This window comes from Dipteris shenzhenensis, chromosome 25, assembly GCF_047967505.1.
Source record: "Dipteris shenzhenensis isolate YYH24624 ecotype China chromosome 25, Dip_SZ_1.0, whole genome shotgun sequence".
Taxonomy (NCBI): Eukaryota; Viridiplantae; Streptophyta; class Polypodiopsida; order Gleicheniales; family Dipteridaceae; genus Dipteris; species Dipteris shenzhenensis.
In genome coordinates, this window is record NC_141620.1 from 35,174,970 (window position 1) to 35,189,160 (window position 14,191).

General features: G+C 43.7%; 1 pseudogene; it reads left to right on the forward strand.

Moving 5' to 3' along the window:
- Positions 1-4,169: 4,169 nt before the first annotated feature.
- LOC147885805 (pentatricopeptide repeat-containing protein At3g03580-like) overlaps positions 4,170-14,191 on the forward strand; it is a 43,903-nt pseudogene continuing 33,881 nt past the window's right edge.

Consider the following 14,191-nt stretch of genomic DNA (forward strand, 5'->3'; position numbering starts at 1 on the left):
TGTGCGTGCATGTGTGTTTGTGTGCATGTGTTAGTCCACGCCCTAGTATGCAAAGTTAAAAAGAAACAATCAAGAAGGGGGGTTTCCCACACCCTTGTTTGTAAATTTATATTTTTGCAAATCGGGGGAAAACCACACCAAGTAGTCTACAAAGAAAAGCAAAAAAAAAAGAAAAAAAACCAAGCTCATTAACAAAAGCTTATATTTGCATGTACAACCAATTATTTAAAGAGACACTTCTTAATTTTTACAAAGCCCATGCTAGCATGAACTAGTGAACCAAAGTTTGTAAACAAATTTAAGATAAGCAACTAACTTTAAGAAAATTGTTGAAAAACAAAGTTTGTAAACAAATTTAAGATAACCAACTAACTTTAAGAAAATTGTTGAAAACCAATAGTATTTTTTAGCTCTTGCATAGCAAAGATACACAATTGTTTGTCATGGGATAGAAAATTGTAAAAAGATGGTTGTTATTGAATGTGATGATTGTATCATTGAGAAGAGAGGGATTTCATAAATCGTTCACATAGAAAGTATTTTCGCAGAAATCATAAGGGAGATAGGACCAGACAAAGTTGTACAAATCATCATGGACAATGCAAAGATCTCTAAAAAGATTAGTAGACTATTATAGAGGGAGTTTCAACATTTCTGTGCATCAGCGAGCTTCACTCAAACCTTGAACTTGGTGTTAAAAGATTAGTACAAGCATGTGCCATGGTTTAAGGACATGATGCACTTATGAAACTATTAAGTTTGTACAATCCTGTCAATGGTTTGAGATAATATATAATCCTGTCAATGGCTTGGGATCATATATAATTTATGGGATAGGTCCACAATGTTACAATTCCTTGTAGGAACAAGATTTTACATGCACTTTTACATATTCTTATTGTTTATCAACAATGAGGCATTCCGTTGTGATACTTGTCAAAGATGGATGCTTGAGTTGGGGAATAGAGTGGTTACAGATGAATGCAATGATATGAAAGAAAATATAACATCACCAACATTATGGAAGTCATTTGAGGATGCCATGATGATAATGTTGCCTTGTCATTATTGCACTAGGAGATTTGGAATGAAATACCATAAACATTTGAAAGCTTGGATGCAGTTTTGGAGCATAGAGCAAACACTCATTGCTAGAAATCCACTAATGCATTTAAATGAGAAAAATGTCAAAAGGTCCTTCAATGCAAAAAACCCAAGGGAGCTATAGAAATTATTGTTAAGAAAGTGATGGGAGAAAGTTCATGCTCTTGCATAGTGTTGGGTATCTCCTTGATCCCAAGGTGGTGGAATATGAATGATTTCAACATGAATTCTAAATGGTTCGAGCATGTTATCCACAAAAAGTGTTACATTTGCAAAGTACTGGTGCAAAGAGAGTTTATTTGCATCCACCAGTGTACAAGAAAGCACCAGACAAAACTACACCTGCATGGAAATGGTGGATGATGAAAGGTGCTAGTTGTGAACTCCTATGTCCATTAGGATGATTAGGGAGACCTTATTGGCCTTCCAAACCACAATGATGATGAGAAAGATGATTAATGTAGCATGTGGTCCAATACCAAATTGACTGTACTGTATGCATTATTGCTAGAGATAACCTTGTCACTTGTAAATAGTAGTTCAATGAGTCAAGTGCAATTTCCAATGTTGATATTTCCAAGGTACAAGGGTTGCTCTAGCAATGATGTACATAGGTCAATGTTAGAGTTATGTGCTTCTATGCATTGTGTGTGCATTCTTTTAATATAATCATATATGTGTTAATGATTTTCTTGAATGTCTGCATGTTTGCTTTAATGGGTTGCTTCATTAGGTTTGCTTTGTTGGGTTTCTTTGATGCACAATTATATTAAACTTGGAATATGCTTTGTCGACAATTTAAAATTAAGAGTTGAAGAGTCAAGACATATAGTGCTAATTCATCAAAAACTATATAGACGGTATAAATTCAAATAGTTGAAAGTGTTTAGTTTACATGACTCATGAGCTAGTGGGGCAGTATATTGCCAAGTCCCAAAACCATATACAATGATGGTGAAAAATCACGACAACAAAATATTTGCTTTTATGGCTCATATCAAATAGATAAAGCTAAACCTAGGCTTGCAAGATGTGGTATGGAATTTGCTAGATGCCTCCAAAACTGCTGACAAACAAGACATAAGAGTGCATCATCACTATCCCTAAAGGCACCTCCCTACTATGAAGAATGCCAATATATAACCATCTTTGTGTCCTTTGGTAGTGCCCCTTGCAACGTCTCTTTGCTCCATGCACTCTTGCCCTAGGTGCATGTTCATGTTGTGCAAGCTAAAGCTTGTCTATTTTCTCCTCCATTGTCTCTCGTGCTCCCATCAATGCATCTAAGAGAATCTCTTGTGTTATGGGAACATCTGTCCGAGGCTTCACGCGTTTGTTGCTGTATGACCAGAATTCTATGTGGAGTCTTTTCACAAAGTGTACATACAACATCTTTGTGAAGTACAAAGGTGGTGGGGCTCTTTGCCATATACATCGATGTATATGTCATGTGCTCAAGTTTGGATCTCTGAGTGTTAATAATTAATGATCTCCATCTTCCATGCTTCTCAATGGGTTGAGAGACTAAGGCCGAGTGCCTTTGCCTTCTTTGGCTTCCATCTATATTAGATTGCTTCTTTGCACCTAGTGGCAAGATGGATAATACCTTGTAATTGGAAGTTCTTGATATCCATTTAATGAATGCCAATAGGATCTGTGCATTGTGACATTCATTGGATAGTGTTTGGCAAGAGTAGTGGAGATGCAATGGGAATCCTTTGCAGGACACTCACAGCATGCACGAATTGCATGATTACCCTCTTCTTCTGGAGGCTGATCTTGTGTAAGTGGTCTCTTTTCTACATCAATAGTCTCTCTCTAAGTCAAAATCAGATGCAAATCCTAGCTCTTTACAACCATAAAAACTCCCTAAAGACTTTCCATATCTGTGTCCCCCTCTCAGAAGGAACTAAAACTTGAATTTCTTTTTTTGCATGTATCGTAAAACTCTCCAACAAGTGGCTGTTTCAGTCATATGTGACCATTGAAAGCTTACATATAGTAAGTTTCCCTAGCAACATAGCAAAATAATCTACTCGAAAAGACTATCATTGATTGACTCTGCCTAGGTAAGTATAAGAGTTCTTGGTTCTCTCTTAAGTGTCATAATCGCTCATGTTTGCTGCTCGGCACCATCTTGATCCCCCCCCCCCCCTTTCTTTGTTGGATCCCAAATTCCCTTGGCATGACTCGGATTGCGTTTATAAAAAAAATTCACGGAAAAAGGGATGAACTTATATTAAAAAAGAAAACAGAGTCAGCTTTAGAAGATGGAATTACATAGAATGTCTGAGAACTCTCATCGCTGGTGATAAAACCTCATTTCTGACTGAAAAATTAATGCGAGTCAAGAATATTGACCTGTACTATCCTAAAAAAGTCTTGGGGCGGCCTATAGAATCGAAAGACTACGGTATTCCTAGCCCTCTAGATGTCATGAATGATTATCCCTTTGACAATGCTCCGTAGAAGCAACTGTGTGTTATTCGGCCACCCTCTATCACCTAGAAGTGCCATCTTCCATTTGAGCTGCACGAAAACTTGTGCTTGAGCAAGCCATCCATGGACTTTTCCCCAAGTTGCTTTAGACAAGATGCATTGCGAGAAAAGATGAAAATGCCTCTCCATGGCAATGTGACATAGAGGGCAGAGAGGGGAATAATTAGTCCATTTACAAAGCCTATCTCGCGTAGGTTCTAGAACGTAGGCACAAGAAGATGAGTTGATTTGGAAAGGAGCAGAAATTAAAAGGACTAGATCAAATCCTCTATTCATAGAGGAATTTTTTATGAATGCCATGACAAATGATAGGAGTAAATGGACCCGCCTACGACGGGCTTCTTCTCTCTCCTCTTTCTCTCTTCACTACGTGGAGCCCTCCTTTGCCTAGAACCTGACTCTCCTGTGAGTGCCATGTGGAACCTTCTCTATTAGAAAATATAAATAAATATAAATATAAATGTTGTTCAACCTTTTCAAAATTTGCTAAGTGAATTGTCTCGACAGGGCCATGTGCCAATTTTATAGTTGCCTTCCGCATTTGAGCATCATCCTGCACCATACAAGCGACATCTACAAAAGCAAACAGATCGAGTACAGAACGATTATAGTGGTTTGACAATCTCAACAACAAACTACGTTTACGACGAGCTGCACTCAATCCTGTTTTAGCTCTAGATTGCATTCTCACGCCCCTGTTGTCACTCTAGCAGACACACAAACTCACCATATGGCTGGACGGCTGCTACAATCCAAGTTGGGTTAACGGCACAACCCAGATTTCACGCACACACTCACCAAGGAGTCCCTATGGATGGACGGCTGCTACAATCCACGTTGGGTTAACTGCACGCTCCAGAAAATGGAGACTGCACACAACGCCATGCACAGCCCCTTCGGACAGCTGCCAGAGCTTAGCTTAGACGAGGCACTCGCTTCTTTGGAACGCATGACCCATCCGCCTTCGGTTGAAACCTTGACATGCATCTTGCGCAAGTGCAGAAAACACAAAATTCCAGCGTATGCACTGCGCTTGCATGCCTACCTGCGCAAAAGGGGGCTGGAAGCTCATAAGTCACTCGGGAACTACGTCGTCCCCATGTTGGTGGAGGTGGGAAGCATGCGTGAGGCCCAGCAGGTTTTTGATAGGTTGGTTGATCGGAACGAGTATTCCTGGACCTCTCTCATCACAGGTTATATTGAATGTGGGGAGTTACAGCATGCCTTCGTACTGCATCAAAAAATGCAGGAGGATTGTGTACATCTTAGTGGGTATACGTTCGTGGCCTTACTAAAGGCTTGTGCCAGGCTGAAAGATAAAGAAAGAGGCCGAGAAATACATGCTGAGATTGAGAGAATGGGGTTGTTGGAAAGAGATTCTTTTGTTGGTAACACATTGGTTGATATGTATGCCAAGTGTGGCTTGCTTGCAAACGCACAGGAAGTGTTCGACAAACTTCCAGTTCGAGATGCAGTCTCGTGGACTGCACTTATCGCAGGGTATGCTGAACATGACCTTGGTCAGGACGCTCTGAACTGTTTCGAACAGATGCAATTGGAGGGTGTCTCTCCTGATGCAGTCACATTTGTTTGCAGCTTGAAGGCTTGTGGCAGCATAGGAGACATAGAAAAGGGCCGAGAAATGCATGCTGAGATTGCGAGAAAGGGTTTGCTGGAAAAAGACCCTTGTGTTGGTAACACCTTGGTCGATATGTATGCCAAGTGTGGCCTGCTTGCAAATGCACAGGACGTGCTCGACAAACTTCCAGTTCGAGATGCAGTCTCGTGGACTGCACTTATCGCAGGATATGCTGAACTTGACCTTGGTCAGGACGCGATGAACTGTTTTGAACTGATGCAACTGGAAGGCGTCTCTCCTAATGAGGTCACATTTGTTTGCAGTTTGAAAGCTTGTGGCAGCATAGGAGCAATAGAAAAGGGCCAAGAAATACATGCTGAGATTGTGAGAAAGGGATTGTTGGAAAGAGATCCTTCTGTTCGTAGTGCCTTGGTCGATATGTATGCCAAGTGTGGCTTGCTTGCAAATGCACAGGAAGTGTTTGACAAACTTCCAGTTCGAGATACAGTCTCGTGGACTGCGCTTATCGCAGGGTATGCTGAACATGACCTTGGTCAGGACGCTCTGAACTGTTTCGAACAGATGCAATTGGAGGACGTCTCTCCTGATGCGGTCACATTTGTTTGCATCATGAAATCTTGTAGCAGCATAGGAGCCATAGAAAAGGGCCAAGAAATACATGCTGAGCTTGTGAGAAGGGGGTTGTTGGAAAGAAATCCTTATGTTGGTAACACCTTGATTGATATGTATGCCAAGAGTGGCTTGCTTGCAAATGCACAGGAAGTGTTCGACAAACTTCCGTTTCGAGATGCAGTCTCGTGGAATGCACTTATTGAAGGGTATGCCCAGCTAGCAGAGAGTGAAAAGGTTTTTCTTATGCTTGACAAAATGAGAGCAGAAGACATACAACCAGATGAAGTCACATTCCTTAGCATTCTTTCCGTATGCAGTCACACAGGTCTAGTGGAGAAGGGCCAGACATACTTTGAGTCCATGAGCAAAGACTATGGCATCATGCCAATTATTGAGCACCACAATTGCATGGTTGATCTCCTTGGCCGTGCAGGCCAAGTAGACAAGGTGGTAGTGATGATAAAGAAGATGTCGTTAAATCCTAATCTTGTGTTGTGGCGTACTATGTTGGGTGCTTGTCAGAAGTGGGGGAATGTGGAGCTTGGAAGGTGGGCCTTTGAACATGCAGTGGAATTGGATAAGAAGGATGCTGCAGCTTATGTCTTGATGTCCAACATCTATGCAGATGCTCACATGCAGGAGGATGCTAAACAGGTTGAGTTAATGAGATTAAAAGAAGCAGCATGGAAGAAGCCTGCGAAGCTAGAAGATCTCTCTCTCAAAATAAGGGAAGAAGGATATGTAACAGATTTGCATGGGCTATCTCTGGACATATCTGACAATCTAAAGGAATTTGACTTATGTGGGCACAGTGAGAAGTTGGCTATTGCTTGTGCCCTGATTAATACACCCAAGGGGTGCTGGAAATCGATGAAAGAATCACTCAATTGTCAGTCGTGCTGGCTCCAAGTAACCTCTCTCCTTGATCACAATGATGCTAACCTCTCTCAGAAAACACGGCACATAGAATAGCAAAGGAAAAGGAGAGAACTCAGAATACCAATAACCATCCGAGTAATTGGATCTATATATGTTATCTATGGGACCAATATCAACGGACAATTGAGGATGGATAAGAGCAGTAAGACAGGTTTAATGGTGAGCACTACAAAACATTTAGCAAGGGATCGGATAAACCTGGACTTAGTCCTTTCTGCGAACTGCAACTTTCCTCCCTTATTCATGCTGCCTGAGGTGAAGGCTTCAGCAAAACTGGATGAGATGAGTGGGGAGTAGGGGGTTTTATATAGGGGCTGGCTGCCCCCTGGAGTAGGCCGACCAGCAGGTCGGTTTTCCCTGCCTAGGCCGACCAGCCTGGTTGGTTGAACCGACTAGCCTTGGTTGGCTGGCTGACCCCCTTGGGCAGGTGTATAAATAGGGCCTTCCATGGCGCTGGTCTTTTGCTGCTGCTGTGCATCTGTCAGCCCAAACACTCTGTCCCTCACAGTCTAATGCCCCCTTGCCCTCCTTATATGGGGGCTCATAGGTGGGGACATTGACCTCCCAACACCCACTCTCAATGATGCATGTCGAATGAGGTGTTTCATCTGCTCCCATGGGAGCGCCTTCGTGAATACATCTGATAGGTTGTCGGTGGTTGGAGAGCACATAAGCTCGATGATGAGCTCTCAAACAAAGTGGTAATGGACATCTATGTGCTTTGTGCATGCATGGAACACGGGGTTGTTTGTGATGGCAATGCAACTCTGGTTGTCGCAAAAACCACTGTCGCTTCCTCCTGAAGTACATCTATATCCTCCAGAATCCATCCGAGTCCACAATGTCTCGCACGCTGCTGTGCACGCAACTCTGTACTCTGCCTCTATAGACGAAAGGGTGGCTGAGGGCTGTTTCTTGCTCTGCCATGAGATGGCCCTTGATGCAAGCACAAAATAAGAGCCCGTGGTGGTCGATCACCTGGTCTCAGCATCACCTGCCCAATTAGAATCACAAAAACCACCCAACTCCACCCGTGTGGTGTATGTGATGCCATAGGTGTATGTGCCCTCAAGTACCGTAGCACCCGTAAACCTGAACTCCAGTGATTCTCCCTGGGTTGGGCTGAGAACTAACAGAGCAGCCCCATAGCATATGAGATATCTGGTCTGGTTAGGTAGAGCAAGTTGTCCACCATCCTTTGATACCTGCTAGCATCCACCAGCTGAGATGAATCATGTATACTGAGTTTCAGCCCAACCTCCATGGGGACACCGCCACCTTGCAGTCCTCCATCTGGAACTGCTTGAGCAACTCTGCGAGATGAATATGCTTCCCTTACTCTGCCTGACCTCAATCCCAAGAAAATAATGGAGAGATCCTAGATCTGTCATTTCAAACTCCTGCATCAGAAGCTTCTTGACAATAGAGATATTTTTCAAGTGGTCTCCTGTAAGTATCACATCATCCATGTACAGGATCAATACCAACCTCTTCCCTCCCTCTGAAAGGAGATAAAGATAGGCATCTGAAGGACTTCGAGCCAACTCAATCTTTGAGATGAGTTTGTCGATCCATTGGTACCACGCTGTTGAGGCCATTTCAGCCCGTACAATGCCTTCTTCTATCTGCATACCTTGGAACTTTGGAAGTGGAACCTAGAACCTGAAAGCCCAGTGGCTGTTCCCGTATACCTCCTCCTCTAGGCTTTCGTTCAATAATGTTGATTATACATTCATTTTCATCCACAATGGGCAGCCAAGGCCATAACAGTCCGAATAGTCACCATCGAGCTCTCGGGGAAAATGTCTCATCGAAGTTGAGACTCTCCGACTGAGCGTACCCTTTTACCACCAGCTTGGCTTTGTACTTGTTCATGCTACCATTAGACTTGAGTTTATGCAGCCACTTGGTACTAATAACCTTCCACTTGAAGGATTTGTCCACCAACTCCCAAGTGCCATTCTTCAGGAAAGCATCCATCTCTATCTTCATGGCAGCCTGCCACTCTAGAACATTCTTTGCCTCCTCAAAGGATCTAGGCTCATTAATCTGAGCTACAAGTGTGTAGTTCGCGGTAGTGATTCCCTGGGGGGCATTGGGGCCTCAGGTATATATCTCACTCAAGAATCTTGCAGCGTCCGTAAGTGTCATTGGGGTAACTTCTTCTCTGTAGATGGTGTCTTTAGAGGTGGCTGTGGTGCATCTTGCTCCGCCTCTGACTCCTCAGACTCTTTACTTTTCTCCACCTCTGTGATGGTCAATTTGGGGGCTGGTGAGGGTGCAACTGGATTTTTTTGAATCTCCTTCTCCAGTTGAGACTCTATCTCCTCAAAGACCACGTCCTTGCTAATGAGGATCTTCTTTGTTGCTGGATCGAAGAGACGGTAAGCCTTGGATCCTTCATTGTAACCCGATGAAAATACACTTCTTGCTCTTGGGATTTAGCTTTGTTCTTTCGTCCTTGTGCAAATGTACGAAAGCTTTAGAACCGAAAATGTGTAAATGTGAGATGGTAGGATTCTTACCATAATATCCTTCATATGGAGTCTTTGTCTTCAACGGCCTTCGTCTTGGTCCCGTATGTGAATAGTGGTGTTCACGACTTCACCCCAATAAGCTCTACAGAGGAGCTTCTCCCTGAACATGGTCAAATCCATCTTTGCTACTGTCCGGTGCTTTTGCTCAGCTACACCATTTTGCTTATATGTGTGTAGTTGTGAGCTGTCTCTTGATTCCATGCTTCTTGCATAAGCATTGAACTCACCAGATGTGAACGATTGCTTCGACCAAAGGTGGCCCATTGTGATGCTTTCTTGGCTTGCTGACTTTTTGTAACTCCATTTGTTTCTGCTTCATCTGAGTTCGTGTGTATGAGATACTTTTGTGCATCTTTCAATTTCTTGGCTTGTTTAAGAAACTCGTGAAAGGCTTTCACGACTTTCTTTGATTCCTTCTCTACCTTGGTCTTCCATTCTTTGAATTTGTCGAAAGCTTGTGACTTCTTGGCCATGTTGCAAATGAATTAATAGACATGGGACCACAAATGTCGGAATGAACCAATTCCAGTGGCTCCGTGGCCTGCAATGAGGCCTCCTATTGGAATCCCTCCTTGTGTTGCTTGCCCTCGAAGCAAGCTTTATAAACACTATTTGGTCATGCGATTGACGGAAGTCCATCCACCATGTTCGCCTTCTGCATCTCTGACAAGGTGTCATAGTTGACATGCCCAAATCTTTTGTGCCATAGCTTGGAGCTCTTATGATATCCTCGAACTAGGAAAGCATCAATCCAATACAAGCCATTGTCCTCAACTCCTTGAGCTACAATATCTCAGGTCTTTTTGGTTTTCACAACTCCCTTGTCGTCGAATATCACCCAATTCTTTCCGCTCTTTAACAAGCAAGTTCTTGCATAGCTTTGGAACATAAAGAACACTAGAGACTACCTCAACAGCTCTTGACTTAGTGCGAAATGGCATGCTGCTAATACCTTTGATACGACACGTCTCATTGTCCCCCACCATCACTTTAGAGTCGGGATGTGTACCTTCCATTGTTCAAAATATGTTTTGAAGCCCTACTGTCCACATACAAGGTTTCTCTATCTTCACTTATTGCATGAGCCGATTAATGCTTAATGACAAGGAAGCTCTCACATGTAGTAATGTTTGTTGAGTCAGACTTCGTCTCCTCCTTGGGCTTGGACTGCCTCTTTTGTTTCAAATCTGTCTTTTTCTTGCGACAATCTTTAGCATAATGGCCAAACTTCTTGTAGTAAAAGCACTTGAATTTCTTCTTCTTCTCTGCATCTATTGCCTTGCCTTTGGAATCCTTTAGACTTCCCCTTGGTGGGTTCGTCTGTTGCTAATTGTTGTTAAAATATGTGGACCAAGGTATTGTCTTACAAAAGGGGTTCAACCAACATGGCATGGTACAAGGGATGCATGTTAGCCCTTGGCTTGGCCGCCAGACAAGATCACCCAAATTTGAAATGCACGTGATTTTAGTTAAGGACAACATGCACTCAACTTTGGCCAAGGCCAAGTGCAAGGGCATGGATCTCATAAGTTACCTCATGTGGATTCGATTGGTTTTGTATTCTCTTTTGAATTACAACAAATATAGATAAAAGAGGTTCTTGAATCTAGAAGAGTTTTGGGAAGCTTCTTGATTTTGGATTCAAAAGCTTATATAAGAAAACATTTTCATCTTCTCAATAGGTATTCTTGATGTGAAGGACTTCAATACTTTTACATTGTAAAGGGCTATGCTAAGAGTTGTGTTAAGCCTAGTAATATTCTCTCACCTATTGTGGCTTGATGGCCTTCTTTATTGTTATTATTCCATAATAAAGAGAGGAAGCTCATTGCATGTGCATATCGAACACATCATTGTCATATAAATGTGACAATGTGTGGATGAGTAGAGTAGTGTTATATGATGCCCAAATTTGACAAAAATTTATAACAAAAAATCAATGTAGTAGTGATGAATATGGTGCATGTAAAGTATCTGAGAATCCGTTCAATGGAAGTCAAAGCAATCTTTATTGGTGGTGGGGGGCCCAAAATGGTTGTAGACCCCCCAACGCCGGTGTTAGGGTGTCTATAGCTGTTTTGAGGCCTCCTTTGACATTTTTAGGGCCAATTAAGACAAAAAATGGCCCAAATTGTTTTGGGGGGAAATGCTGGTGGAGGCTCTAAAATGGTTGTAGATACTTCAAAGCTGGCGTTGCCGGGTCTACAATCATTCAAAGGTCTCCATGTTTGTTTTTGGATCCAAATTGTTTTTTTTTTTTGGATTTCAAATGCCGAATATATTGATAAGAGGGGGGTCCAGCCCCCAAAAAAAAGGGACCCTAATTATACAAAAAGAGGCCAACTCTAGGGGCCAACTGCCCAAGGCCAGTGCAAATATGCTTGTGTTAACTATTTGAGCCACCACGAAACACCCAACAGGTAGGAACTCACTAGATCATCTGAAAGCAACATAGCCAACCCCAAGTCCTGCAACTGCGTAGCAATATATCGACAACAAAGGCTGTTGCCGCTCCGTTCAGCATACTCCCCTTTCTGAATGCCAGCTGGTTTCTCCTTCCCCATATCGCCAGGCACACCGCAGATCTGATAAATGGTCAACATGCTGCTAGGGTGGAAGGCATGCCCTCGGTATCCCCCAACAACACCGCCCTCCATTTACGCACAACCTTGAACTGAGCCATCAACCCTGCCAACTTGATCGCCTTATGTACCTTGGACCAGACCTCCCTGACCACTGGGCATGCCTAGAATAGATGCTTCACGCTCTCCGGAGTTGCCTTACAGAGTGTGCACGATGGGCTGACGTTGACCCACCTGGCAATCCTCCCTCTCACTGGCAGGGCCAGCAGCAGGATCTTCCAAAGTAGAAAGCGTGCTTTCCCAAACTTGCAGTCATGCCAAATTTCATGGTATCTGTTCCGCCACCATCTCCCTCCGCACCTTGACCCCCACTTCATATTCAAAACCGGAGCTAAGGGATTTGGCGGTAAAAGAGCTCTGTATGCCCCTTTCGCCGCCGCAAGCTTCCTCAAGCAGGAGCGATTTATTATCCTCCACTGATTCACTTTCCAATTATCTGAGAAAACAGTGTTTGTCAGCCATCCATCTGGGACCTGCCCAAGGCATGTGTTTAGGAAATCCAACTCCAGTTGTCTGAGACCGTACTGTGCTTTCAGCACCTTGTCCGATTTCCATCCAGCTGCCCTTTTATCCCAAAGGTCCATCCAGAGCCTGATGCCTTTCCAATGCAGGCATCTCGTGATTACCATATTGGACTCAGCTAGGGGTCCGTTCCGGAATGGCACAGCTCTGCTCCACCAGATCCACTCCCCCAAGCTTGCATCTCCGCGCATCCCACTTTTGCCTCGCCAACTCGTTCCATGCCCGGACCAGTCCCTCTATCAGATCTGAGCCCTTAATTTTTATAGGGAACTCAGAGAAAAGTTTGTGGTACTACCCTTTGCCAGCTCCACCGCCCATTTAAGTATCTGAATCCATGGCGCATTTGCCTCAAATAAGACCAGCATCCATTTACAAAGCAAGGACTTGTTTTTGACCTCGGCATCAACTAGCCCCAGACCACTGTTGTTCTTTGGTGTCTTAATCACCTCCCAGGGGATATAGTGGATGCGTCTTTCCCATTCTCTTCAGCCCATAGAAATGCCCTGAAGAGTTTTTCTACTTCCAACCAGTGACTCTTTCTGAAGTGCCACACAGAGGCTAGATATGTAGTGGATGCCGAAAGGATATGCTGCAAGACTAGAAGCCTTGCATTCCAGCAGCCTAGTGGGAGGCCATTCCAGTATAACAGATTCTGCTTCAGCTTGTTCTTAGTCCATTCTAATCTTTGTCGTATTCCAATTGGAGCGCCCAGGTATCTGACTATCTCCACTTTCTCCACCCACTGGACTCCCAGGTCCCTCAACCACTGGGGCAAGACCCCCTGCTCTAGCCTAAAGGCGAAAGTCTTTGCCAGGCTACATACAGACCCTGACGCCTAACAGAACACTTGTATTGCCCTGAACAGATTTGAGACGCTACCTTGATCCATAGCAGAGATAGAGAGCATGTCGTCAGCAAACATTTGAATCGCCCATTGAATGCCATTGGGCAGCTGAAGTCCTTTGATCTTGCCCTGATTTACCTCATTTTTTATCATGGCCATCAGTGGGAGAGTAGCCAATGCAAATAGGAGGGGGGATATGGGACAGCCTTGCCTCACTGATCTTTTTAGTTCATACCTTCCAACCACACTGAGGATGGCTGCAGCATTACCAAATAGCATCATCACTTTCTTGCAGAAACCTTCACCAAATCCCAAACGTTTCAGGACAACAGTAATATAATCCCATCTGATCCGGTCATAGGCCGCCTGATCAAGGTCTATACCGAAGAATAAACACTTCTCGCCCACCATCTCGGCATAGTCTATAGCAGTGGAGGTATTCAAAATATTTTCGAAAATGTCTCTGGATTTGATGAAACCTGTCTGTCTTTGTTCACTACAGAGCAACATAACTCCCTTATTCTCAAGGCCAAGGACTTGGCAATTATCTTATAGGAAAGGTTGAGCATGGTTCAGATTGAAAGAACAGCTTAGAGGGGCAGGAGAGGGGCAATCACCAACTTGTAGCCATGTAAGCCTGCTCTTCACTCGGCCTTCAGCAGCAGCCTCTAACTCTGGAGCTGAGGCAACCCCCTAATTTTTGCTAGGCACGTGGAGATGATACTGTCATGTGGGTCAGCTTCCACTGCCAAGCGCAGTGATTTATGGATCTCAGTTAGCAGGCCATCCTCCTTAGACTTTCTCCTTTTCTCCTCTATCCACCAGCCTCTTGCTTTCAGAGAGTAGCTCTCAATGCTGCATCCCACCTTATCATGGGGTCTGCTATACCTGC